The sequence below is a fragment of the Malaclemys terrapin genome, chromosome 4, assembly GCF_027887155.1.
Source record: "Malaclemys terrapin pileata isolate rMalTer1 chromosome 4, rMalTer1.hap1, whole genome shotgun sequence".
Taxonomy (NCBI): Eukaryota; Metazoa; Chordata; order Testudines; family Emydidae; genus Malaclemys; species Malaclemys terrapin.
In genome coordinates, this window is record NC_071508.1 from 50,908,083 (window position 1) to 50,934,342 (window position 26,260).

The 26,260-nt window shown below is 44.7% G+C and overlaps 1 long non-coding RNA gene across 1 annotated transcript in view; it reads right to left on the minus strand.

The window, feature by feature from the left end:
* Positions 1-26,260, minus strand: part of LOC128835986 (uncharacterized) — a 51,179-nt gene that overhangs the window by 4,613 nt on the left and 20,306 nt on the right. The gene's annotated exons all lie outside the window — the stretch shown is intronic.

The following is a 26,260-nucleotide window of genomic DNA, read 5'->3' on the forward strand; positions in this document are numbered from 1 at the left end:
AGTTGATAACTCATTATTGCAAGAGTGAACAGAATGACTTATCAATAAAAGCAAATTATTCAGTAAACTTATACTTGCTTATAAAACAGATATCGGACTTGAAAGCGTAGGCAATGATTTTAAAGTTGCTGAGCACACACACTTCCCAATAACTTCACTTCGAATTATGAATGTTCAGCATCTATGTGAATCAAGACTAAATGAGACACACCCAAGCCAAGTCACAGGACAACAATTTCAGTGAGTGTGGATGAGGGGAAGATTGGAAGGATTACCTGAAGAGAAGGTGGGTTTGAAGGGGAGCTGTGAGAGATTGCTTGGCAGATAAAGTAGGGTTACCATACGTCCGGATTTTCCCGGACATGTCCAGCTTTTTGAGCCTCAAATCCCCATCCAGGAGGAAATCCCAAAAAGCCGGACATGTCTGGGAAAATAGGGAGGGAGGGGTGCCAGGCCGGAGGAGCTCGGTCGGAACCAGGGCCCGAGCCGCTGGGACCGGCGGTGCTCGGCTGGAGCCGCTCGGCTGGAACTGGAACCATGGCCGGCGGTGGCCGGGCCGCTGGGGCCAGCGGTGCTCGGCCAGGGCCGGTGCTCGGCCAGGGCCAGTGCTGGGCCAGAGCCGCCGGTGCTTGGCCGGTGGTGCTCGGCCGGTGCCGAGCTGGTACCGCTGGCCGGAACTGGGGCCTGAGCCGAGCTGGGCTGGAGCCGCAGGGGCCAGGGCGGGCCGGAGCTGCTCGGCCGGAACCAGGGCCGGCGCCCCAGGGCCCGAGCCGAGCCGGGCGGGAGACGCCGGGGCCAGAGCCTCTTGGCCGGGGGGGGGCAGACTGGGCCACGCCTCCTCGCGCCCCACCACTGCCCCAGCCCCAGCTTACCTGCTGCCTCCCTGTTTCAGGCTTCCCGCGAATGTTGGATTCGCGGGAAGCAGGGGAGGGGGAGGAGCAAGGAGGCGGAGTGTTTGGGGAGGGGGGGGAGTTGGGGCGGGGACTTTGGGGAAGGGGTGGGGGCGGGGCAGGGAAGGGGTGGAGCTGGGGCGGGGCCGGGGCCCCGTGGAGTGTCCTCCTTTTTTTAAATTAAAATATGGTAACCCTAGATAAAGGTAAAGAGAATGTTCCAAGCATGTCAGCAGCATTTTAGGTATGAAATCAAGAATGGAAAGAATTATGGGACAAATTTTCTGCGCTACTGAAGTCGGTGGAGTTATACCAACAGAGAATTTGCCTTAGTGGGGGCAGATCAATAGGCGCACTGGGAAGAGAACAGGGAGGGAGGGTCTATGGAAGGTGGAAAGGAGTAAACTGCAGTGGAGAAGGGAGGTTAGGGAAGTGGGGGTGGGGGAGTCAACATTCTGCAAGGTCTTGTAAGTGAGGATGAGGATCCTGAATAAAGAGTAGTCTGAACTGGATTTGGATGTCTAACTAAAAATAGCTTTCTTCTCTTATTTAAATATGCATAATATCTACAAAGCATTCAACTTTCTATGTGCTGCTATGATTGGAATGACTTGAATCCTAAATTAAGCACTATTCGTATCTTCTGGATTTTCTTGTACAGTTTATGAATGTACCAGAGTATAAACTGTTTTTTTTAAATCTGATAAGTAAGGATAGCATAATACACTTGTGCAAACCTGAAATGCCTATATTTAATCTCTAGTGGCTGTGTTTTGTCTTGAAGTTTAATTCTCAGTTTGAATAAATGTTGTACAAGGAAGATGTACAGGGATTTTATGCAAGGAAGAGGTATAGGGACTATTAAACCACATTTTTAGAAGAGATTATTCTGTTTGTTCTAATATACCTATGAGCTTCCCCAAGGGTATATTGAACACAATTTCATATGCCAAGGTATTTAGTTTCTACATATGGAAATTACGAGTGATGCAATGGCAGGAACTGTACCTTTCAACTATACCTCAAAATATAGATTGCTTTGAAATTAAGTCAGATTACATTGCTGATTATAGCTATAAGCAATAACCATATATTAAATTTAAATCTTAGGCCTATATCCAACATGTAGTAATGTGAGACTGATGGATTTGCTAGAGACTTGCAATCTTGTTTCCATTCCATTAATACTCAGGACAGGGAGAAATATTACATTGGTTTGACACATTAATGCAGAAACTAGTGCTCTGAATAAAATCTTATTTAGTATAGTGTTCTAACCATGACAACAGCAACCCCTATAGAATGCAGGTAGAAATAATGAACTTACAGTCACAGCTATCTGTGTAATGTTTGGATTTCACAGAATGCTTTTGGTTAAATTCAAGCTTAATTCTAAATGTCTTTTTTTTTTTTTTTTAATGCCCATTATAAAACATGGTCATGAACATTTCACATATTCTGTAAAGTCAGATTTAATTTTCTGGCTTTGAAAGACTTGTATGAGGCTATTAAACCTATTGGCACAACATCTGAATAAAACATATGTTTTTAGATTAGTTGTTAGGCTGCTCACCCACTAATAAATCAAGCTGAGTTCTTGATTTATCCTGAAGTTTTGTCATAGGAGAACATCTTGTAGTTTTTGTGCACTAGCATATGAAATGTTGTTTAACTTAAGGTAATCAGTTCTTTCCCTTCCATCAGCTAACAAAAATTGGTATTGTCTGTGTGAAGTATGAGGTTACAGGACACTGGTTCTTTTTGTATTTGGCAATAGATGCAGAGTTCCTGATGGAATTTTTGTTTAAGAATAGAACTATCCAATACTCCACACTCTTTACATCTTCCCTTCCTCTCCCGCCCCTCCAAACAGTAGAGATAGCAAAAGTCCAATTATCAAACATGGTAGCCTTAATAGGATTATAAATCCTGACTTGGTATAAAAAATTGTATTGATGGACTGATTTGGGGATCCAAATGCAACTCCGGGCAGTCTGACCCCACAGTGTGGAGTGAACAGTGCCAAGAGTTGATTTCATGCCTAGTATGTCCACCATTATAATTACTCCTGGGGGAATTCTGCGCCACTGTACAATGCAGAATTTTGCAGAAATTAACATGCACTCAGAATTTCCTTTCCCCCATAGAAATGGGCTGCAGTGCTCCTAGTCACCACTGGACCCAGCAGAGCCCAGCTCACACATAAAAGACACTGCTAGGGAGAGGGAGCTAGAGGGTTTCTGGCAGCTGCAATTCCCAACATGTCCTGAGGGCAGGGGGTATTTTTGTGTGTGTCTGTATTGTTACAGGCATACTTGCTGACAAGTATTTTGAAATAAATGTACATAACCACTTTCAAGTATTTTGGTGAGTTATTTTGACAAATAAAATTTGCAGAATTTTAAAATATTGTGTGCAGAATTTTTAATTTTTTGGTGCAGAATGCCCCCAGGAGTAATTTATATCTTTGAGAAGAGAGTGTTCTAAACAAAGCCCAGGCTACCTGGCTAAGATTCCATTCACGAGGTGGGGTGGCACTGTTTGTCTCCGCTCTTTTGGCAGTGCTTACTCTTTCAGACTACAGGCTTGTTGCCACCTCTGAGAATTTAGATAGTTTTTAGGGTGTTGCAGAGACTTTGGGGGAAGAATAATGTAAGTAAAAATCAATTTTGTAGATAGTGATACACTCAGAATCAGCCATTTTATTTCTCCTACTATGTAACTGTGTTTTACTACTCCTTTTTAAAAATTCAAATACAAATTTTATTTTAAAATGTTTTCAAATGCGTTTACTATTTCCCTCCCAGCACATTTGAGATAGTGAAGGAGGAACTGGACCTAATCTTCCCTCCCTAATAAGCAGTGCAATCTACACGTAATGCTGAATTAGTCTGTCCAAAAGCAAGCTGATGGCATAGTGATGGAAAACCTCCCTGGGGCAAGACTTCAGATATTTATCCAAATTCTGGCATTGTCCTATGCCCTCCCAGACACACACTCTGACCCTCCCTTCATACCAATATTCTTCCCCCACAAATCTGGACTCCTCAAGTTGTCCTACTGTGGCAAGGGCTACACTCCATGGTGAACAATTCACCTCTGGAGGCATTTGGCTCTAATTTCTCAGTTTTTTGGGGGGCACAATATCAGCTAAATCCAAGGTGCTAGTATCTGCTGTGAATAGGTCACCCTAATTTTTTGGCAGTGAGATCCAGAAACTTTCAACCAGTCCCAATACTTCCTGTTTTATTAAAATTTCAGATAAACTTTAGAAAACATGTCAAGTAAAATAAAAAAGCAATTGAATTTCTTAAAACCGTTCTAAACAATCCTGTACCAGTGTCATGGTTGTTCTAATACCTAGGAGTGTTCTTTACTCGATTCCTTACTATACTCATGTTAATTCAGACGTTTGCAGTGGTGTTGTATCTGTGTTGGTCCCAGGACATTAGAAAGACAAGGTAATATCTCTTATTAGACTAACTTCTGTTGGTGAAAGAGACAAGCTTTTGAGCTTCAGGTCAGACCTGAAGAAGAGCTCTATGTAAGCTCATAAGCTTCCCTCTTGCATCAACAAAAGTTGGTCCAATAAAATGTTACCTCACCCATCTTATGAAATATGCTTGGCTTTCTGAAAAACCTGTGCCATTCTCTTCTTGCACTAGATGACCCCATATGCAGCCCTTTAATTAAGCTGAGTAATTCTGTATCATAGAATCATAGACGTTAAGGTCAGAAGGGACCATTATGATCATCTAGTCTGACCTCCTGCACAACGCAGGCCACAGAATCTCACCCACCCACTCCTGTATCAAACCTATGTCTGAACCATTGAAGTCCTCAAATCATGGTTTATAGACTTCAAGGTGCAGAGAATATTCCAGCAAGTCACCCGGGCCCCACGCTGCAGAGGAAGGCAAAAAACCCCAAGGGACTCTGCCAATCTGCCCTAGAGGAAAATTCCTTCCAGACCCCAAATATGGTGATCAGCTAAACCCTGAGCATGTGGGTAAGACTCATCAGCCAGACACCCAGGAAAGAATTCTCTGTAGTAACTCAGATCCCACCCCATCTAACATCCCATCACAGGCCATTGGGCATATGACTATTAGCAGTAAAAACACCAACTAATTGCCAAAATTAGGCTATCCCATTATGCCATCCCCTCCATAAACTTATCAAACTTAGTCTTGAAGCCAGATATGTCTTTTGCCCCCACTGCTCCCCTTGGAAGGCTGTTCCAGAACTTCAGTCCTCTGATGGTGAGAAACCTTCATCTAATTTCAAGTATAAACTTCCTGATGGCCAGTTTATATCCATTTGTTCTTGTGTCCACATTGGTACTGAACTTAAATAATTCCTCTCCCTCCCTGGTATTTATCCCTCTGATATATTTATAAAGAGCAATTATATCTTCCCTCCGCCTTCTTTTGGTTAGGCTAAATAAGCCGAGCTCCCTGAGTCTCCTTTCATAAGACAGGTTTTCCATTCCACGGATCATCCTAGTAGCCCTTCTCTGTACCTGTTCCAGTTTGAATTCATCTTTCTTAAACATGGGAGACCAGAACTGCACACAGTATTCCAGATGAGGTCTCATCAGTGCCTTGTATAACGGTACTAACACCTCCTTATCTCTACTGGAAATACCTTGCCTGATGCATCCGAAGACCACATTAGCTTTTTTCGTGGCCATATCACATTGGCGGCTCATAGTCATCCTGTGATCAACGAATACTCCGAGGTCCTTCTCCTCCTCTGTTACTTCCAACTGATGCATCCCCAGTTTAAATAATAATTCTTGTTGTTAATCCCTAAATGCATGACCTTGCACTTTTCACTATTAAATTTCATCCTATTACTATTACTCCAGTTTACAAGGTCATCCAGTCTTCCTGTATGATATCCTTCTCTGTATTGGCAATACCTTCCAGCTTTGTGTCATCTGCAAACTTTATTAGCACATTCCCACTTTTTGTGCCAAGGTCAGTAATAAAAAGATTAAATAAGATTGGTCAAGAATAGGTGACCAATCTTTTTTCACGTGAGAGAGAGACACTCTGGAACAGAAATTAATAATTCCTCTACTTGCTGCTCTTGTCATTTTTATCCTTCAGGATGCAAGGTATGGGAATCAAAGGGAGGGAATGCAGAATTTTGAATTTTATGATTTACCTCTGTAGTATTTTTAGATTTCTTCTAAGTAGCCCTAGTAAAAAAACTAGTGGTCACCAGAAATACCAATGCAGCAAATCTGTTCGCTCTGCTGGAGGATAGTCATCCTGGAAATGGAACTCAGTGCAAGTCCATTTACAGTAGAGGTGGGCCTGAGCTGTAAAGTTTTTATCCAGATCAGAACTCTTCCTAAGTTTTGAGGGTGTTTGGGGCCTCTAGGTATTACCATAATAATAATTCATTATAGATAAGGCTGAGTCAAAGCCACCCACTCCCTCCATGCTTGCACCGCCATGCTGCAAGCCTGGGAGGGAGAAGGAATGCTGCGTGGTTGGGGAAGAGGCGGGGCCAGGGCGGGGATTTGGGGAGGGAGCCAATGGGGGGAGGAGGGGGCGCAGCTGGGGGGGCCGCGAGTGCCAGAGCGGTGGGCAAAATTTCTTTTTTGTCCAGTGTCCCGACCAAACGTTGGTCAGTATGCGGGACAAAGAAGCAAATATCGAGACAGTCCCGATAAAATCGGGACGTCTGGTCACCCTAAGCTACCCTCACTTCAGTCCTTGTGTCAGCCATGCTGCTGACATAGGAATGAAATCCCTCCTAAGCCCTCCCTTTGGAAGCAGTGAATGGGGACAGGAAATGATTAATCAGGATCTGAGTGAGGAAGTAAAAAGGTTGCATGTCTCACCCAGATGTCCTTTTTCCTGCCACTTTGGGCAGAGATTAAACCCAACCTCAGGCAACTAGTTTCTTAAGAGAGTGATTTTTTTTTTTGAAGTCTCATTATTGTTGAATGTTTTACTGATTTTAATAATGTCTTTTTCATTGTTTCCTTAGTCTTCATCACCTCTTTGTCACTGAGAACGGTTTGCCAGGATTGTAGAAACAGGAGCATAGAGCACTAGTAATGTGAAAAGAAGAACAGGAGTACTTGTGGCACCTTAGAGACTAACAAATTTATTAGAGCATAAGCTTTCGTGGACTACAGCCCACTTCTTTGGATGCACATAGAAAGAAGAAGTGGGCTGTAGTCCACGAAAGCTTATGCTCTAATAAATTTGTTAGTCTCTAAGGTGCCACAAGTACTCCTGTTCTTCTTTTTGCGGATACAGACTAACACGGCTGTTACTCTGAAACCTAGTAATGTGAATTACACTTGCCCATCTAGGACAAAACTTAGAAATGTTAGACACACAGATGCTTGATCCATGATCTGTAACAGACACATGATAGTTACTTTAAGAGGTCACCTCAGACTGTCCGGCTGCATTATTGGTAAGGGTGAATTCTTCTGTCTTTTACCAATGTAAATTCAGGGTAAATCCATTGAAATGGAGTAGAATTTGGCCTAGAATATCTGTTTAGTTTAGTGTCTCAAGTGGCAGATTGTATAAAAAGAACACTGTGTATTGTACCTGCAAGGTAACAGACTTAAATAATTTGAGCTCTGTATAGAAGAGCTTTAAAAAGGACTATTCATTTATCATGTTGTTGTTTATAACTTTTCCAGGAGCTAGTGTCAGGAATGTCAGGAAATACAGTGAATTCATATCATGTACACCAGCAGGTAAACTGACTTAATTTCAATAAATTGGCCTGGATAAGTAGGAACAGTAGGCAACCTTGGAACTGATTAACATGGAAGGTAAGTATCTACCTCAGAAGGTGACTGATACCCAAAATAAATTCACAGTAGTTCCATTAAATAGGCAGTGAGATCTTGGAGATGCCGTCTAGGATATTCACATGTAGGTTTACCCTACTTACAATTTAATATCCCTATAGTTTTGTACATACACCCCTTCCTCTTCCTATGATTTAATTCTGAAATTATACGATCTCTTTAATCTACAGTAAAAATGACAGCAATGTCTTCTAAATCAGACAACTCTGCACCCTTACTCCTTTCCCTGGCAGTCTTCAGGGGAGAGGCCACAGCTCGCCCTGCCCTCTTCTGCTGTATAAGTACAGTAAGATGCAGAAGTATTCCAAGGCTCATTAATGTCCCTTTCAAATATCATGCTGCTGGATCTCATAAGGTATAAGATATCATTGTAAAGGCTGTCAGTGCAACCCTGTCCTCCTTAACCTAAGCTTGTAATAACTCATATGTTTCAGTGCTTGGCTTCTCCTATAGAGAATTACTAATTGTGCTGAACAGTGATCATGTGAACAGAATACATTTCTAAAGGGATTACACTGAAATCACCCAACTTCTTCCCCTTGAGACCTAAGCAAGATTTAAAATGAGGTATCTGGAAATGGAAATAATTTAATTTATTTACGGCATATTGTATTATGCACAGGAAACAAACAAACAAGGTTGAACTCCCTGGGCATCCTCCTCCTCATGTCCAACAACTATCTGCACCTCACACACATCATGCCCTAGTTTTCTATGGATGTCCCAGTTTTACATTTCCAGCCTGTTATAGCTGAAACCAGTCCTTTGTCCCAGTTTCAATAAAGTAATTCTTTGCACTTATATGGTATCTTTCAGCTAAGGTACTTACAGCATGTTACAAATGATAATAAAGCCTCTCTATGCCACTAGAAGATGGAAGTAAGGGTCAGTTCACTTGCTTCTGCACTGAAATGTAGCAGCTGTTTAATTACAGACGGTGATGCTTATGGTCAGGAAGGGTAGAATACTACACAGAGGGGACAATGTGGGAGGAATGTACGTGAGCAGAATGTAACTATTTAAGTTGGAATTTAGCCAGGTACTGGGAAATCTCTAATCAGCACAAGTGAACAGGACTTTGTCTCTACATCTTATCTGAAAGACAACACCTCTAGCAGTACAGTATCACCCCGCAAACATCAGGCTGGGCCACTGATCAAAAACTGACTTAGAGAGGAAAGTATCACCTACAAAATCAACTTCCTGCAGCACCTATTTGTTCCTTGGAGGTCTCTTTTCAAAGTACTGACCCAGTACAACCATCGCCACTTCCCTCTCGAAGTGCAAGGTGTATTCCTTTGACCTTGCCTTCTCTAACAAACAGCAACCTGTCTGCGTGTGTGTATGATATAAAACCAAAAACTTCACTACACACGCTTCTCCCCCTGGGCAAGGATGAGAGAACACAAACAAGCTAGATGTGAGGCAGGTTGCTTAATGCACTATTGGAAGACAGTCAGGTACTATGATGAAGAGCATGGTATAAGAACCTACATAGAATATGTTAGAGTTGACTGGTTCACAATTCAAGGTGGTTTGATTACAGGTAATCAGTGACTTCCTAGCGCTCTGCCATCTTTGTGGTATTGAGTTGAACTGGAAGCCTAGCTACAAAGGCTCCTCCCCAGTTAACTGTTGTGCAGTTTGTTGTGCCACTGTGATGCTCAGTACCTCGGGGGAACACCCAGCACCCCCATGTTCATCCTTGTAAAACGATTGTATGGTATCCAATGCAAAGTTTATGTTGGGTATCTTAGGAAGATTCATGATGCACTGAGCATGGTTGTTATAGTGATGTTATAGTTATGTTATAGGTTATAATTTCATGTATATAGTTATGAGACTGAAAAATGTATCCTCATGGCTTAAAGCAAGCCCATGCAGAAACTCTCCAAGAACAGAGCGGCAGTTCACACCTCATCAGGTCAGGTATGGGACAAACCAAGCCCAGCCTCACAGGAACAAAGGACGCTGGCCTAGGCAGCAACAAAAGAATCTCTTAGAGCATGGCTACACTTGCAGATGTAGAACGCTGTGAGTTAAACCCGCCTTCGTAGAGCGCAGTAGGGAAAGCGCTGCAGTCTGTCCACACTGACAGCTTCAAGTGCACTGGCATGGCCACATTTGCGGCACTTGTAGCGGCATTGGGAGCAGTGCATTATGGGCAGCTATCCCAGCATGCAAGTGACTGCAACGTGCTTTTCAAATGGGGGGTGGGGTGGAGTGTGACAGGGAGTATGTTGTGTGTATGTGGGGGGAGAGAGAGTGGGTTTTTGGGGTGCTGAGTGTGTCAGCATGCTGTCTTGTAAATTCAGACCCCTCGTTTCCCTCCCGCCTCTCTCTCACTCACTCAAAGCAAACAGTAAATGTTTGCTTTTTCTCAGAGATGATAAGCAGTCGGCTTCTCTGAAACGGAGCTTTGAAAGGGCATTTCCACATTCCTGCAGCTGATTTCACAATGACAAGAGTGGCCACTTGACTTAAGGGGATTATGGGATGTTTCCGGAGGCTGATCACAGCACAGTAACGCAACACCTTGTTCACACTGGCGCCGCGGCGCTCCAGCAGGGGCACAGCAAACGTTATTCCACTCACCGAGGTGGAGAACCAGCAGCACTGTAGCTGTGGAGTCAGCGTTCTACGTGCCTTGCCGGGGAGTGAGCTAGGGCGCCCAGGCCTGCTTTATTGTGCTGTAACTTGCAAGTGTAGCCAAGGCCTCTCGAGGGAGTCTCTTCCCTTCCTTTGGTCAGTTTGGAATTGTGATGAGCTAATGCTTACCTGACTCTGAAGTGGGGATGGCAAAACCAAGAGGGAAGAAAGGACATGATAAAAGGGAGAGAGATTTGCCATGCTCTCTCTCTTCCACCTACATCTACAGACACCACACCAAGCGACTGAAGGGCTGATCAAAGGGGAGAGCCTGGCTGAAGAGCAACTAGCCAGCCTGTGGTGATAAGCATCTAAGTTTATAAGGGCATTGAAAGTGTTAAGATCAGCTCAGAATGCGTTTTGCTTTTATTTCATTTGACCAAATCTGACTTAGATTTTTAAGTGATTATAAGTCAAAACATATCTTTATAGTTAATATCTGTTTGTTTGTTCTACCTGAAGCAGTGTGTTTGGTTTGAAGTGTGGCATAGACTCCCCTTGGGATAACAGGCCTGGTACATATCAATTTCTTTGTTAAATTGATGAACTCATATAAACTTGCAGTGTCCAGCGGGCATAACTGGACACTGCAAGACAGAGGTTCCTAGGATTGTGTCTGGGACCGGAGGTGTTGGCTAGTGTCATTCAGTTGCACAATCTAAGGAGCAGCTTATATGCCAGAGGCTGTGCGTGAACAGCCCAGGATTGGGGGTTCTCACAGCAGAGCAGGGTAAGGCTGGCTCCCAGAGTCAAGGATTGGAGTGACCTAGCAGATCAACGGTCCTGATAACATCAGAGGGGAACGTCACACCCACCAATATCTAAATCTCACATGAAATAATGTGCTGCAAGATTGAATGCTCACACCTCCATTGCTCTACAGCAGGGGTAGTCAGTAGACAGACCACAGGCCAATTCTGGACTGCCAGATGCTTTTGAATGGATTGCAAAATCTTTTTATATACTACTTACTGGTATTGTTATTTTTTATTATTTTCTCTGGATTCTGGACATTGATTATATCTGGACCTTGACAAAAAATAATTGACTACTCCTGCTGTACAGCATGCAACAATTCAAAGAGTAAGTTCAAACTGTAGTCACCTCTGGGTAGCAAGCTCATGTTTAAAGTTAAGCAGCAGAGCACAATAGGAAATGGAACATAGGGACATTACCTGTCAATTTTCCTACCCAACTTCTGTCCTCTCTCAAACCCTGCTAGGAACAAATTCACCTAACCCATCAGTTTGTGCTGTAGTTGAAAAATCCATCTACCTAATGTCAGTGATAAATATCCCCAACTCCAAAGCTGTCAAAATCCACTTGCATCCCCTACCTCCTCTGACAATATTAGGTGACGGCCCCTGCTTTTCTCTTTTGTGCTCACTCCCACAGACTTTATGTATTGAAGATTTTTTTTTTACAGTGTTTCAATAACAATCTTTCCCCCTCCCCCCCTTATGAGTGAAATCCTGAAAGCATCCCCAAGTTCTCCCCATGCTCCTGGTCAGAGAGGTTTTGTTGGAGAGAACAGTGCAATAGACTCCTAGGAGGTTAGGGTCCCACTGCACTGCCATCTCTACTGTTGAGGAATTGTCTTGGCAGTCCTGACCACATAACTCAGTTTAGTCTTGATTATATAAACAGGACCAAATGGTTTATGACCACATTACCAAACTGTTGCAGCTCTGGGACTATATTCACCCACGATGGAACAGGGATGGGTAAATGGCCTCTGATACCCTAGCTGGGATTCACTCCTAGGGTGATGTCACTTGACTGCCCTCCTTTGGTTGGGGGAGGGATAGCTCAGTGGTTTGAGCATTGGCCTGCTATATCCAGGGTTGTGAGTTTAATCCTTGAGGGGGCCATTTAGGGATCTGGGGCAAAATCAGTACTTGGTCCTGCTAGTGAAGGCAGGGGGCTGGACTTGATGATCTTTCAAGGTCCCTTCCAGTTCTAGGAGATAGGATATCTCCATTAATTTATTTTAAAGCTGGGATGATTTAGTTGGGGATTGGTCCTGCTTTGAGCAGGGGGTTGGACTAGATGACCTCCTGAGGTCCCTTCCAACCCTGATATTCTATGATTCTATTGGGAAGTGGGCAGCTTGAAGTTGTGTCCTGCCCTGGCCATGCTCTCCCTTAGCCAGCACAAGGTATTTTTGGTCTGTGCTTGTGTGACTAAGAGGGAATTTTGGTAATATTTTTGATTCCTATCTGTGTCTCAGTTTTCACTGTACTTCACACTGCTATGCATGGAGTATAAAAGGTTGAAAAGCTGCTCTTGGGGCAAAGCAGGGGACATGAGGTGGTGTGTCACATAGCTATCTGTTCTTAAAGGACTGGCTGAAGTCAACCCATATGAATGGAGGAACTGGAAAGACAATGGGAACCCCAATGGCCAGAACGTTCACAATTAGCAACCAGCAGCCAAGAGGAAGGAGATTTTTTCCCCACCTCTTGGCAGGAAAGCAGGGCAAAATCCCCAGCTGGAGAACAAAGGACAATGGTGTCATGTGGCTGGATTAAGTGCTGGCCTTTGGAGAAAGGGACAGAGACAGTGAGAGAAGGCCAAGAGGGCTTCAACAGCAGCATGGCTCAAGGGAGCCCTGGATTGGCATTGGTCAGGCTAAACACTATCTTAATCTTTGCCTGCCTTTGTTAACATAAGGACTTTCAGAGTCTATATGCCAGGTGACTAATAAATTGTTGCATCATTTTGAAAAGACTGCCAGGTGTCTCTGCAAATATTCATCAAGAGCATTGTCCTGAAGGCGTACAGTACAAGCCTCCCGCAGGACTCTAGCTTGGCTGGACTAGCTGCAAAGATCTGCGGAGAGCGAGACAGGAATCGCTAATGTCTGAAGGCCCAGTTTCGGAGTCTTGGAGGCTATGAGTGGGCCGCTATGGAATTGTGTGAGTGCTTGGGGCTACGCACACTAAAGGGGTCACTCTCAAGGGACTGGTTATAGGCTGAGGCATAGACCAGAACTGTGGATCTGTGACAGCTTGGTCACTAAGTCTTTCTTTGTGGCAGAGCAGTGGCTCTGACCACTTATCACGACAACTTCCCCTGGTAGACTTTATGCTTCTGGGGACTGCTGCCAGAGTCTATGCCATGTGGAGTAAATCTGAATCCTGGTCTACAACAGATTTTGATAATGGAGTTAGAACCTGGTTGATGCCATCTACATAGGTAAGACCAAACAATGCTATAAAATAATATGATCCCTAATGTGGTAGACTTGTCTAAGATGATGGATCCTTTAGAACAGTTTGGCCAGTACAGTTCATCAGTGTGGGGGAATCTTCTGCCATGATATTCCAGGAACTGCGAAAGGGTGAGGGTGTTTGTGGGAAATCAGTTGAGAGAGATCAGTGCATGGGAGTGGGGTTGAAATAAGGACAAGGTGATAAGAATGAGCATCCTTGGTAGTCTGAGTTGATAAATATGTTTGAGCCTCCTTATTTCATACTGTATTTGGAATTAAAATATTAGATCAAAGTCTAATCGAATAAAAAATTAAGACACCTCCACCCCAACCCCAGCAAAAATGGCATTGATGTTTAGGTAAAAAGTCCCTAAAAATGGTGCTAAAATTTCCTTCATATTTCTACTGTGTCTGCTAGTCAATGTATTATTTTAGCTGTGGGATTTCTCCACTTGTTAGTTGATTTTATAAGCTTAATAAAAAAGCTACTGTTCTGTCTTTACTTGGCAGAGTGTTCCAGCTGAACCAAAGTCCTTTACAAATTAAGCCAAGATTTTTTTTTTGCCTTGTTATCCTTAGTAATAATGCCATTTTCCTCATAATTCATGCATGACCTTCTTTACAAAATTCTTTGGGGGCAAAAAACCAAAACACTTGTCATAAACGTATCTATGACTCAGTGCTATTCAACATGACACAGTTCCATTTCTTATTTTCTTTATTCATTGGTGAGACAGGATTATGCTTAATCCTTTCAACAGCCTCATATTTGTGATGTGCTGGCGTCTTTTCTTTGTTCTGTTCATTATTGCAGAGGCTATTAGAAAGATATGTATAAGACATTTCAAATTGTTGAGCTGGCATATGTTTATTCTAAGTGGCTTTTGATTCCGAGGGGAATGCCAAAGGGATTTTAACTGGTTCTTTGTTGTTTGCCTTGCAAGTTAATTTTGTTTGGTGGTGATTTGGCAGAGATATAGAAAATATTTATGTCAATTAAACTGTTTTATTAGATTAAAAATGTCACCAGATGCAAATCAAAATGTTTGGAAAAGCAACTTTATTAATGCACGAACATGATAAATAATCAACACTGTGACCACTCTTTAATCTAAATTTCTTTCCTGCCCACACAAAAATAGTGTTATTCCACTCCAGAGATACTGGCAAATGGTAGGTAGCCAGACTACAGCTATATAAAGTTGCAATCAAACTTTTTATTACTTGAAATTTGAAAGACTGCTCTACAGAAATGGTTCACTTGGGTGCAGAATGCTACAGGGGAGGCTGTTTTCCCTTTCAAATTAGGCAGCAGAAATTTTGCTTATTCCATGACAGCTGTTCATGGACAGCAAAAAAGAACCAGAGATGATAAACACTATAATACTTCTCCCTAATTTGTAGAATGTCTCAAGTCTCTGGTCACAAGTTTTTAGGGTAGGTAAACAGTTTTAATTGTATGTGGTGATGTGTGTTTGATTGTGGGTTTTGTGTTTTTTTGTTTGTTTGTTTGTTTTTTAATTACTCAATTTCCCCCCCTTAAGTTTATAAACATACTATTATAGTTTTCCAGCACAGGGCTATACAATATTTGGCTATCTGCCAGACTCCACTTCATACTGAGGCTATGTCTACACTACAAGTGCTGCAGCTTCACCGCGATAGCAAATGTCTACACTATAGTGCTACAGCAACAGAAGGGGTTTTTCCATCACTGTAGTAAATCCACCCCCTCAAGAGGTGGTAACTAAGTTGACGAAAGAATTCTTCCATTGATCTAGTGGTGTCTGTAGCAGGGTTTAGGTCACTTCACACCCCTGAGTGATATAGGTTGACCTAAGTTTTAGGTGTAGGCCAGGCCTGACACTGGATTAATGCTCTGCCTTCTAGAAAACACTTCATATAGCTCCTTGGGCAGAGGAGACACTTTGGGCCTAATTCTTAGATACTCTCTTCCTGTATTTGGAGCTTGATCCATAACCCATTGAGGTCAATGGAAATATTCCTACTGACTTTGGGTTTGGGGATAAACTTCAGGAAGGGGTAGTGAAGCAAGAGTGGCTTTAAAGTAGTGTGGTCTACTGGATATGGCACTAGCCTGGGACACAGGAGACGTGAGCTTATTTCTACCTCCATCACTGATATGCTGTGTGACCTTGGTTAACTTACTTCACCTGTGTGTCTCTTTTTCTTCTCCTACCCTTTATCTTGTCTATTTAAACGGTAAGCTCTTCTGAACAGGAACTTTCTCTTACTATGTATTTGTACCTAGCACCATGGGTCCCTGATCTGGTTGGAGTCGCTAGCCACTACTGTAACACAGATAAGAACTCACTCAGTCTCCTGCTGCCAGAAACTTTTTCTGTGTTGTCATGGACTAGCCTGCTGATAGCAACATGTATTTGCCCACCTTGCAGAATGTTAAGCCTTATTATTTATTTGTATTAGCTAGCACCTAGTAAGAGCCTAGTCATAGATCAGGATCCCATTGTACTGTACAAACACAGAACAAAAAGATGGTCCCTGCCCAAGGAGCTTACAAACGAAGTATAAGACAAGAGACAACAGATGGATATAGACAGAGAGGGGAGTACGGAGAAACAATGAGACAGTATTTGTCAGCATGCTCTGCACACCAGCGGAGACCTTTATTTTATTTTATTTTTTTTTAAATACGTCATGGCAAAGGAGAACTTTGAGGAGGGATTTTAAGGTGGATAATGAGGTAGCATTGTGGATTTTATGGGGAGTGTCTCCCAGTATGAAGCAGAGCATAGAAGAAATCATGAAAATGCTTGTTTAAATAAGTGGTCAATGGAGGCTGGCATCATGTGCCATTTGGAGATGAGCATCAACAGCTTGATAGTAAATGAGAGATGATAGGTAGTATTGGAATTGACCATGAAGGAGCTTGAAAGTAACTATAAGCAGATTATGTTTGATGTGATAGAGAAATGAGAGCGGGGGGGGGGGGGCGGGGAGGATGCAAAGAGAGGAGTGACATGGTCAAAGTGATGGGCTAGAAAACTAATCTTTGCAGCAGCATTCTGAATAGTTGTGAGCACAGCTAGATTGCAATTGTAAAGGCCAGAGAGGAGGATGATGCAGTAATTGAGATAGGAGATAATGAGAGTTTGGATGGGAGTTTTAGTTGTGTGGATTGATAAGAAAGGCAGTATCTTTTTGATCCTTTATGTCCTCGGAGAAGGAGACCTGACACATACAGTGGCTCCTCCATACCATAGTCAGACAATACCTCTTCGTTTCACACAGTAACTAAATCATAAAAGTGATATGGAGGGGTTCGGGTAAGCTAGGGGTGAGAAGGTAATGTGTATCTGCTGTTCTTTCTGAGGGTCCACTCCATTCTGTGCACCATTTCTTCTTTTTATTGGGGGGGAACATCTAGCACTTGTGTATACTTGCACCTTGTCTATAAACAAAAATTGAACCAATTAAACTATATTGGTTTAGAAAATGATTTAGCTAAATTGGTGAAACTTTCTTGGTATAAATGTTCTTAAACCCATTGAGGGAGTTGCACTGATTTATACAAATCAGGTTCTAAACCAATTTTCTTAAAGTGATACAATGTTTTTGTGTAGACAAGGCCTTAGTAAACATTTAAGAGGTAAGTTTCAGAGTAACAGCCGTGTTAGTCTGTATCCGCAAAAAGAAGAACAGGAGTACTTGTGGCACCTTAGAGACTAACAAATTTATTAGAGCATAAGCTTTCGTGGACTACAGCCCACTTCTTCGGATGCATAACAGAAGTGGGCTGTAGTCCACGAAAGCTTATGCTCTAATAAATTTGTTAGTCTCTAAGGTGCCACAAGTACTCCTGTTCTTCTTTTTATTTAAGAGGTAAACTCCCTTAAGCTTAAGGTTTCTAGTAAATTTTTGCTCGAGCTTTGAGGACCCTCTTTAGGCATCCGATTTTTGCTGGTTCCTTAAGTAGCTTGTGAAAATTTCAATGTGCATTGGGGGTGGGGGGGAAGGGAGAGAGCAGAGCATAAAAACAATTGAGACTCTGTTTTGCTCTGTTCATAGCTGTGAATGTTTCCCAGAGAGAGCTATCATCATTCAGTACTTGTCATCAGGAATTCAAATCAGATAAGAGTAGGGTACAGGGAATGTAGCTCCCATTGGAGCATATGACAAAACAGGAGGCTTTACAAATTGTTAGGTAAAATACATTTTTATAATTTTGATTAAATTATTAATACATTTAAAAGTAACATTCACTGTTCGCTTAAAATTCCTCTGCTATCCCATAGTTTCAGATGGAGTTGCATTCCTTGTCCTACTCTATCATGAAAGTTCCTTCCTCTTTGATTAAATACCCTCTCTGTGCCCTCAGGGTCATAATTGTACCACAAACCTCATTAGATAAGATTACACTATTGCCACTTAATATTGTGCCAAAATATATTTCAGTGGTCGTTTAGAACTTCCAATCAGCTTGCATGTTAAATTGTAAAGGACGCTTATAAGAAATACTGCACACAGAATCATGGCTTGCATGGATACCACAGGACCCTCTCAAGCACAATAGGTGCCAGGTGACAGAGCCTGAAACAGAAAGAGTTCTTCTCTCCATTTCCCTGCATCCTGTGTCGTTTTTTACACCCATGAATAGTGGGTGTAAAATTATGCCATTCTGAGTGTTACTTCCTTCTCCACCCGGCTAAGTGCTGCTTGAGCCCAGTGCCCAGAGCAGCTACCGCAACTGGTCCTAGGATATGTCTACACTACAAAATTAGGTCGATTTTATAGAAGTTGATTTTTAGAAATCGATTTTACAGTCGATTGTGTATGTCCCCACTAAGCGCATTAAGTCGATGGAGTGCGTCCTCATTACCATGGCTAGCATCGACTCACAGAGCCGTGCGCTGTGGGAAGCGATCCCACAGTCCCCACAGTCTCTGCTGCCCATTGGAATTATGGGTTAAGCTCCCAATGCCTGATGGGGCAAAAACATTGTCGTGGGTGGTTTTGGGTACATGTCGTTACTCTCCCCTCCCTCCCTCCCTTCCTCCCTCCATGAAAGCAACTGCAAGCAATCATTTTGCACCTTTTTGCCTGGGTTACCCGTGCAGACGGCATAGCACCGCAAACATGGAGCCCGCTCAGTTCACCGCTGCTGTTGCGAGCATTGTAAACACCTCGTGCATTATACTGCAGAATGTGCAGGACCTGGCTAAGAGAAGGCAGCACGAGGACGAATGTGATGAGGACATGGACACAGACATTCCTGAAAGCATGGGCTGTGGCAATTGGGACATCATGGCAGCAATGGGGCTGGTTGATACAGTGGAACACTGATTCTGGGCCTGGCAAACAAGCACAGATTGGTGGGACTGCATAGTGTTGCAGGTATGGGATGATTCCCAGTGGCTGCGAAACTTTCGCATGTGTAAGGCCACTTTCCTAAACTCTGTGAGTTACTTTCCCCCGCCCTGAAGCACAGGAATACCAAGATGAGAGCTGCCCTGACTGTTGAGAAGCGAGTGGCAATAGCCCTGTGGAAGCTTGCAACGCCTGACTGCTACTGGTCAGTCGGGAATCAATTTGGAGTGGGCAAATCTACTGTGAGGACTGCTGTGATTCAAGTAGCCAATGCAATCACTGACGTTCTGCTATCAAGGGTAGTGACTCTGGGAAATGTGCAGGTCCTAGTGGATGGCTTTGCTGCAATGGGGTTCCCTAACTGGGGTGGGGCAATAGAGGGAAGGCATATCCCCATCTTGGCACCGGACCACCTTGCCAACTAGTACGTAAACCGCAAGGGGTACTTCTCAATGGTGCTGCAAGCACTGGTGGATCATAAGGGACGTTTCACCAACATCAACGTGAGATGGCCGGGAAAGATGCATGACACTTGCATATTTAGGAACTCCGGGCTGTTTGAGCAGCTGCAAGAAGGGACTTACTTCCCAGACCAGAAAATTGCTATTGGGGATGTTGAAATGCCAATAGTTATCCTTGGAGACCTGGCCTATCCCTTGCTCCCATGGCTCATGAAGCTGTACAGGCAGCCTGGACAGTAGTAAGGAGCAGTTCAACTATAGGCTGAGCAAGTGCAGAATGGTGGTAGGATGTGCCTTTGAGCATTTAAAAGCTCGCTGGCGCTGTTTGCTGACTAGGTTAGACCTCAGCGCAACCAATATTCCCATTGTTATTACTGCTTGCAGTGTGCTCCATAATATCTGTGAGAGTAAGGGGAAGACGTTTATGGCAGGGTGGGAGGTTGAGGCAAATCGCTTGGCTGCCAGTTTTGAACTGCCAGACATCAGGTAGATTAGAAGAGCACAGGTTGCCATGCAGTGCTTCAGAGAGGCTTTGAAAACCAGTTTAATGACTGGCCAGGCTACGGTGTGACAGTTGTGTGTGTTTCTCCTTGATGCAAACCCATCCCCTTTGTTGATTTTAACTCCCTGTAAGCCAACCACCCTCCCCACTTCGATCACAGCTGGCAAAGGAAATAAAGTCACTATTGTTTTGAAACCATGCATGCTTTCTTTATTAATTAAAAAAAAAAAAAAAGGGGGAGATAACTGATAAGGTATCCCAGATAGGGTAGGGTGAGGTGCGGGAGGAGGGAAGGACAAGGCCACATTGCTTATTGTAGCCACACTACAAATCAAAACCATTTGAATGACAGCCTTCTGTTGCTTGGGCCATCCTCTGGAGTGCAGTGGCTGGGTGCCCGGAGCCTCTTTCCTCTCCCCCGCACCCTTCCATGTTCTTGGGTGTCTGGGTGAGGAGGATATGGAACTTGGGGAGGAGGGTAGGCAGTTGTACAGTGGACGCAGTGGCGGTCTGTGCTCTTGTTGGCTTTCTTGCAGCTCCACCAGACACCTGAGCATGCCCGTTTGCTCCCCCATTAGCCTCAGCATTGCATCCTGCCTCTTCTCATCACACTCACTTAATGCTTTCCTGGACTCTGCCACTGAATGCCTCCATGCATTCAGCTGTGCCCTATCAGTGCGGGAGTACTGCATGAGCTCGGAAAACATGTCATCACGAGTGTGATTTTTTTTCGCCTTCTAATCTGCGATAATCTCAGGGACAGAGATGATAGGAGGAGCATAGAAACATTTGCACCTGCGGAGGGATAAAAAGGGAGAGTAAAATTTAAGATGATACATTTCTGAGAACAAAAGGGAGACTCTTTCACAGTGAATCAAGCAATTCACAGCAGACAGTACACGTGTTTTAGGTACAAGGTTGCATTTTGCCTTTTATACTGAGTGCCTGCTGGTATGGTGACACATCACACATGGCTGGGCAACAGAATTCGGTTTCCAGGCAGCCATGGTAAGCCAAAGGGTACCTAGGTTTGGCTTCTAATGCCTTGATAACATGTGGGAATGTTTTCAAATAGCAGCGCACTCCTTTCCCATAGCAAGCAATGCTGGTTGGGTTTGCCATTTAAAAGGAGGGGCTGCGGTTTTCGGGTGGATATGCAGCACACATCTCCCCCCACCCCTCCGCGTGGCTATTTGGGATGATCCCTTCCCGCTGCTGCGTGGCTATTCAAAGGGATGATCCCTTTTATCCAAGTGCAAACAGCCCAGCACGAACAGGGTCCTTTTTCTGTTCACTTACAAAAATCCCCCTATTTCAACCAGGTGACCATGAATGATAGCACTCTGCTGAGGCTCACACAAAAAGATATAGATAGAATGTGGCTTGAATACGACCAAAACCCAGGACCATTCGCTGCCATGCTTTGTGCTGCAGTGATTCCAGACTACTTGCTACTGGCTTGGCATGGTAAAGTGCCCTACAGTGGAGGACGAAATAAGAAAGCCCTCCCCAGAAACCTTCTGCAAAGGCTTTCAGAGTACCTCTAGGAGAGCTTCATGGAGATGTCCCTGGAGGATTCCTGCTGCAGCCCCAGACACATTAACAGACTTTTCCAGTAGCTGAACTGGCCGCCAGGGCCGGCTTTAGGAAGCGCGGGGCCCAATTCGAACATTTTCGGCGGGGCCCAGGCATGGATGACTAACAAAAAAAAAACACCTTTCATTTCTTCCATGTATTATTTACTTTCCAAAACTATATAAATAATAAAATTATATATTATGTACATTGTGTCATATATGCTGTTAATTGGTTATTAATGAGTTCCGTTTCACATGTGTGGGTCCCCGCCAGTCCCTGGGGGTTGCTAGGGTGACCAGATGTCCCGATTTTATAGGGACAGTCCCGATTTTTGGATCTTTTTCTTATCTAGGATCCTATTAACCCCCACCCTCCATCTCGATTTTTCACACTTGCTGTCTCGTCACCCTAATGGTGTGCACATGTGTGGGTCCCAGCTGCTCCCTGCCCCCCTCATTGAAGCAGCTGTGCAGGGTTACTGCCCTGGGAACTGCAGGGCACCAGTGGACGTGGGGCTGGCTGGAGACAGGGCAGGGGTTGACTGGAGATAGGGTCTGGCTGCAGGCAGGGCAAGGGGTGTGGGGCTGGCTGGAGACGGGGTGTGTGTGGGGTGGGCTGGCTGGCTTCAGGCAGGGCTGCAGGGGGGTGCAGCAGGGGTTGGCAGGGCTGGAGACAGAGGAGTGTGGGACTGGCTGGCTTCAGGGAGGGGGGTATGGCAGGGGTTGGCTGGAGACAGGGCAGGGGGTGCGGAACTGGCTACAGGCAGGGCAGGGGGGGCAGGGGGTGCAGGGCTGGTGCGGGCAGGGCAGGGGGTGCAGGGATGGCTGGCTTTGGGCAGGGGGGTGCAGCAGGGGTTGACTGGAGACAGGGCAGAGGGTGCGGCAGGGGCTGGCTGTGGGCAGGGGGTGCGGGGCTGGAGGTAGGGTGGGGGTGCAGCAGGGGCTGGCTGCGGGCAGGGGGTGCAGGGCTAGCTGGAGACAGGGACTGGCTGCGGGCAGGGCAGGGGTTGTGGGGCCGGTGCGGGCAGCGGGTGCAGCAGAGGCAGCTGGAGCCCCAGCCCTTTAAATAGCCCCCGAGTCCCCCACTATCCCAGGACTCTGGGGGCTATTTAAAGGGCCCGGGGCTCCCCTGCTTCTACCGCCCCGGCCCTTTAAATAGCCGCTGGAGCCCTGGGGAAGCGTCGGGGCTCCGGCGGCTATTTAAAGGGCCGGGGCGGTAGAGGCAGCGGGAGCCCTGGACTTTTTAAATATCCCCCAGAGCCCTGCAATCCTACCCCAGGGCTCCAGCAGTGGGGCTCTGGTGGCAATTTAAAGGGCCTAGGCCCTTTAAATTGCCCCCTGGGGAAGCCGGGCCACCCCAGTATGGTGCACCAGCTCTTGCCGGTACACCGTACTGGGGCTTGGGCACAGGGCCTGATTCAGGGGAATTGGTTGAATTGGCCTAAAGCCGGCCCTGCTGGCCGCGAATGCATCCCAAGTCTTCAGGGCAAATCAAACATTAAACACTATTGCTTTTAAAGCCTGTACTGTAGTTACAAATGTGCACTCACCAGAGCAGCCTTCTCCGCCTTCAGGGTCGGGGATCCCGCTTTGGGAGGGTATTGGCTCCAGGGTGATGAAAAGGTCCTGGCTGCCGGGGAGAACGGATTCACCGCTTGCCTGCTGCGCATTCTCCTCTTCCTCCTGCTCCTCTTCCTCATCCACAAAATCCTCCTCTGTGTTGCGTGAGACTCCCCCCTTGCCGGTGTCCACGGATAGTAGTGGGGTAGTGGTAGGGTCCCCCCCAGAATGCCATGCAGCTGATCATAGAGCGACATGTATGGGGCTCTGACCCAGAGCGACCGTTTGGCTCCTTTGTGTTTTGGTAGGCTTGCTCCCACACAGCACTGCTGTGTGTCCCTGTTGTAGCCTCTGTTCATCATGCCCTGTGCAATTTTGGCATATATATTAGCATTTCTTCTTTTTGATTGGAGTTCTGCCTGCACAGATTCTTCTCCCCATACAGCATTCAGATCCAGTGTCTCCCATTCGCTCCATGCTGGAGCTCGTTTCCGATTCTGGGGGGACTGCATGGTCACCTGTGCTGCTGAGCTCGCCATGCTGACCAAACAGGAAATGAAATTCAAAAGTTCCTGGGGCTTTTCCTGTGTACCTGGCTAGTGCATTGGAGTTCAAAGTGCTGTCCAGAGTGGTCACACTGGAGCACTCTGGGATAGCTCCCGGAGGCCAATAACGTCGATTTGCGTCCGCACTACCCCAAATTCGACCCAGCAAGGTTGATTTTAGCATTACTCCCCTCGCCAGGGAGGAGTACAGAAGTCGATTTAAGAGCCCTTTAGGTCGACAGAACGGGGTTGCTTGTGTAGACGCATTCATTATAAAATGGACCTAACGTGGCTAAATTCGACCTAACCCTGTAGTGTAGACCAGGGCCTAGAGTTGGTAGGGAAAGCAGAGGACAGGGATGGAGAGACATCGTCTGCTGCTGCCCCTCCAGGCAACTGGGGCCTTTTATAGGCTGCCCCTGGAGGAAGCTGCAAGGTGAAAGCTCATGTGGATGCTGTTTGGATTTAGTGTCCTAGAGTGGTCTCCTGGCTGTAGTGGGGAAGAAAAGAGTGGTTGGCGGGCCCACTCTCTTTCCTTCCTGCTACCTTCCTCGGTACAGGGGCCTTCTGTATATATATTTACATCCACCATTTTGTCATGTTTTATTTATTTATTTATTTTGAAGTTCAGTATCCTACATTTTGTCTCTTAAGTTTGCAGGTAAGTAATAAATCATCCTACAATAGTACAAGGATGGCCAAGATGACCTAATAGGTCTATTCCATCTCTGTCCATAATTTAATGAATAAACCTAGCAACACATTGTACTAAGTGGCTAATCATAACAAATTGCTTTGGCATTCACTAGAATATACCATTAACCATGATAAAATATTTTGGAATCAATATAGTGTAAATAAACTTGCCAATTCGTAAGACAATGAAAATAAATTTGGGGCCCAATCCTGTTACCATTAGGATTTCAGCAGGAAAAAAATTGGGCCCCAATCCCACAAACACTTATGCATGTGCTTTCACCTTAACTTTACTACTGTGAGTAATTTCATTGTAAGTAGTTCTGCTCATGACAGCAACTTAAGCACGTGTATAAGGATCAGGGCATTACTTTGAAGGTTCTGATAGATAATTCAAAAGATCTAATCATCCTCTACATAGTACAAATGAGACAAAACATAGTACATACCTCAGTGAGACATCTTGGTTCAGGCAATACTGAGCATATAGGCACTGACTCTGTGGGTGCTCTGGGGCTGGAGCACCCCCGGGGAAAAAATGGTGGGTGCTGAGAATCCATCGGCAGCCCCCCTATCAGCCCCCTTTTTCCCCCAGCACCTCCCCCCTGCTAGCGGGCCCTGCACATCAGCACCTCTCCCTCCCTCCCTCCCTGTGCCTCCCGCGATCAGCTGTTTCGCGGCATGCAGGAGGCTCTGGGGGAAGTGGGGGAGGAGCGAGGATGTGGCGTGCTTGGGGAAGGGAAGAGGCGGGGTGGGGACTTGGGGAAGAGGTGGAGTGGGGGCGGGGTCTGGGGCAGAGCCAGGGTTGAGAACCCCCTGCACATTAGAAAGTCGGCACCTGTGCTACAGCAGGGCGCACAAGAACTGGGTTTTATTTTTGGTTGACACTGACCACTTGTGTAACTTTGGGCAAGTCACTTTATTTCTGTGCCAGTTTCTCCATCTGTAAGTGAGGCCAGTAATACTAGTCCACCTTTTTAAAGTGCTTTGAGATCTATGGTTGTAAAGTGCTAAGTATTATTTCTATGAGTACAGGTTAGATCCAGAAGTATTCCAAAGTCTTTCACACCAGATCATCCCTGTTCATAGAAGAATCTTAATTGCCATTTGTATCCATCTATCTAGGTTATCATATTGGTGTTCTTCACTGTAATATGTGAGCACTTTCCAAATATTTAAAAAGACATATTTATCTCTCTCCCTTCCCAGTGGGTAGATAAAACACTAAATTAGAGTTAAGGTTATTATTAACTGCTGTCCAGAAAGTACTTATTGCAGGAAAATTAGTACAGCTCACCGTGTGTGTGTATGTGTGTGTGTGTGTGTGTGTGTGTGTGTGTGTGTGAATGAAAACATATATGAATGAATGATTTTATGGAAACAAGTTATACTTACTTTAAAATGTACTTACTACATTATATAGGATAAATATTCAGAGGAAATTCTAAATAATTGCAACTGGGCTAGCTTGGAAGCAGTGCAACTGAGAACAGAAATTGGCTCTATTCTAGAGTAGTTAATTTATCCTGTGTATTTTGGAAACTGGTCATCTGGAAGCACACATTTATTTTAGTACGATGTAATTAATTAATTAATTAATTACAATCAGTGAGACTCCCTATTGCACCTATTTTCCCCTCAAAGAAAGAGAATTGCTTTGGAACAACTTGGAAAATGAGCAATGAAAGATGTATCAAATTGTACCTTTTTAAAATCTATCTTTCTAAGGATCTAAAAACCTTTGCAAATAGGGCCAGCAAGCAAATGTTTAATCTTTGCAAATGCAAAAGCCTGTGGCTCCAGACAAAAGATCATTAGACATAACCTTCTTGCAAAGTTGTAATGTAAGATTAAATGTGATTAATAGGATACATTTAATTATCTGAATGCCTCTTTCTGACAGACAATGGCCTCTGTAAACATTATCTTCATAAACAGTACTGTCAATGATGTTGATATAATCT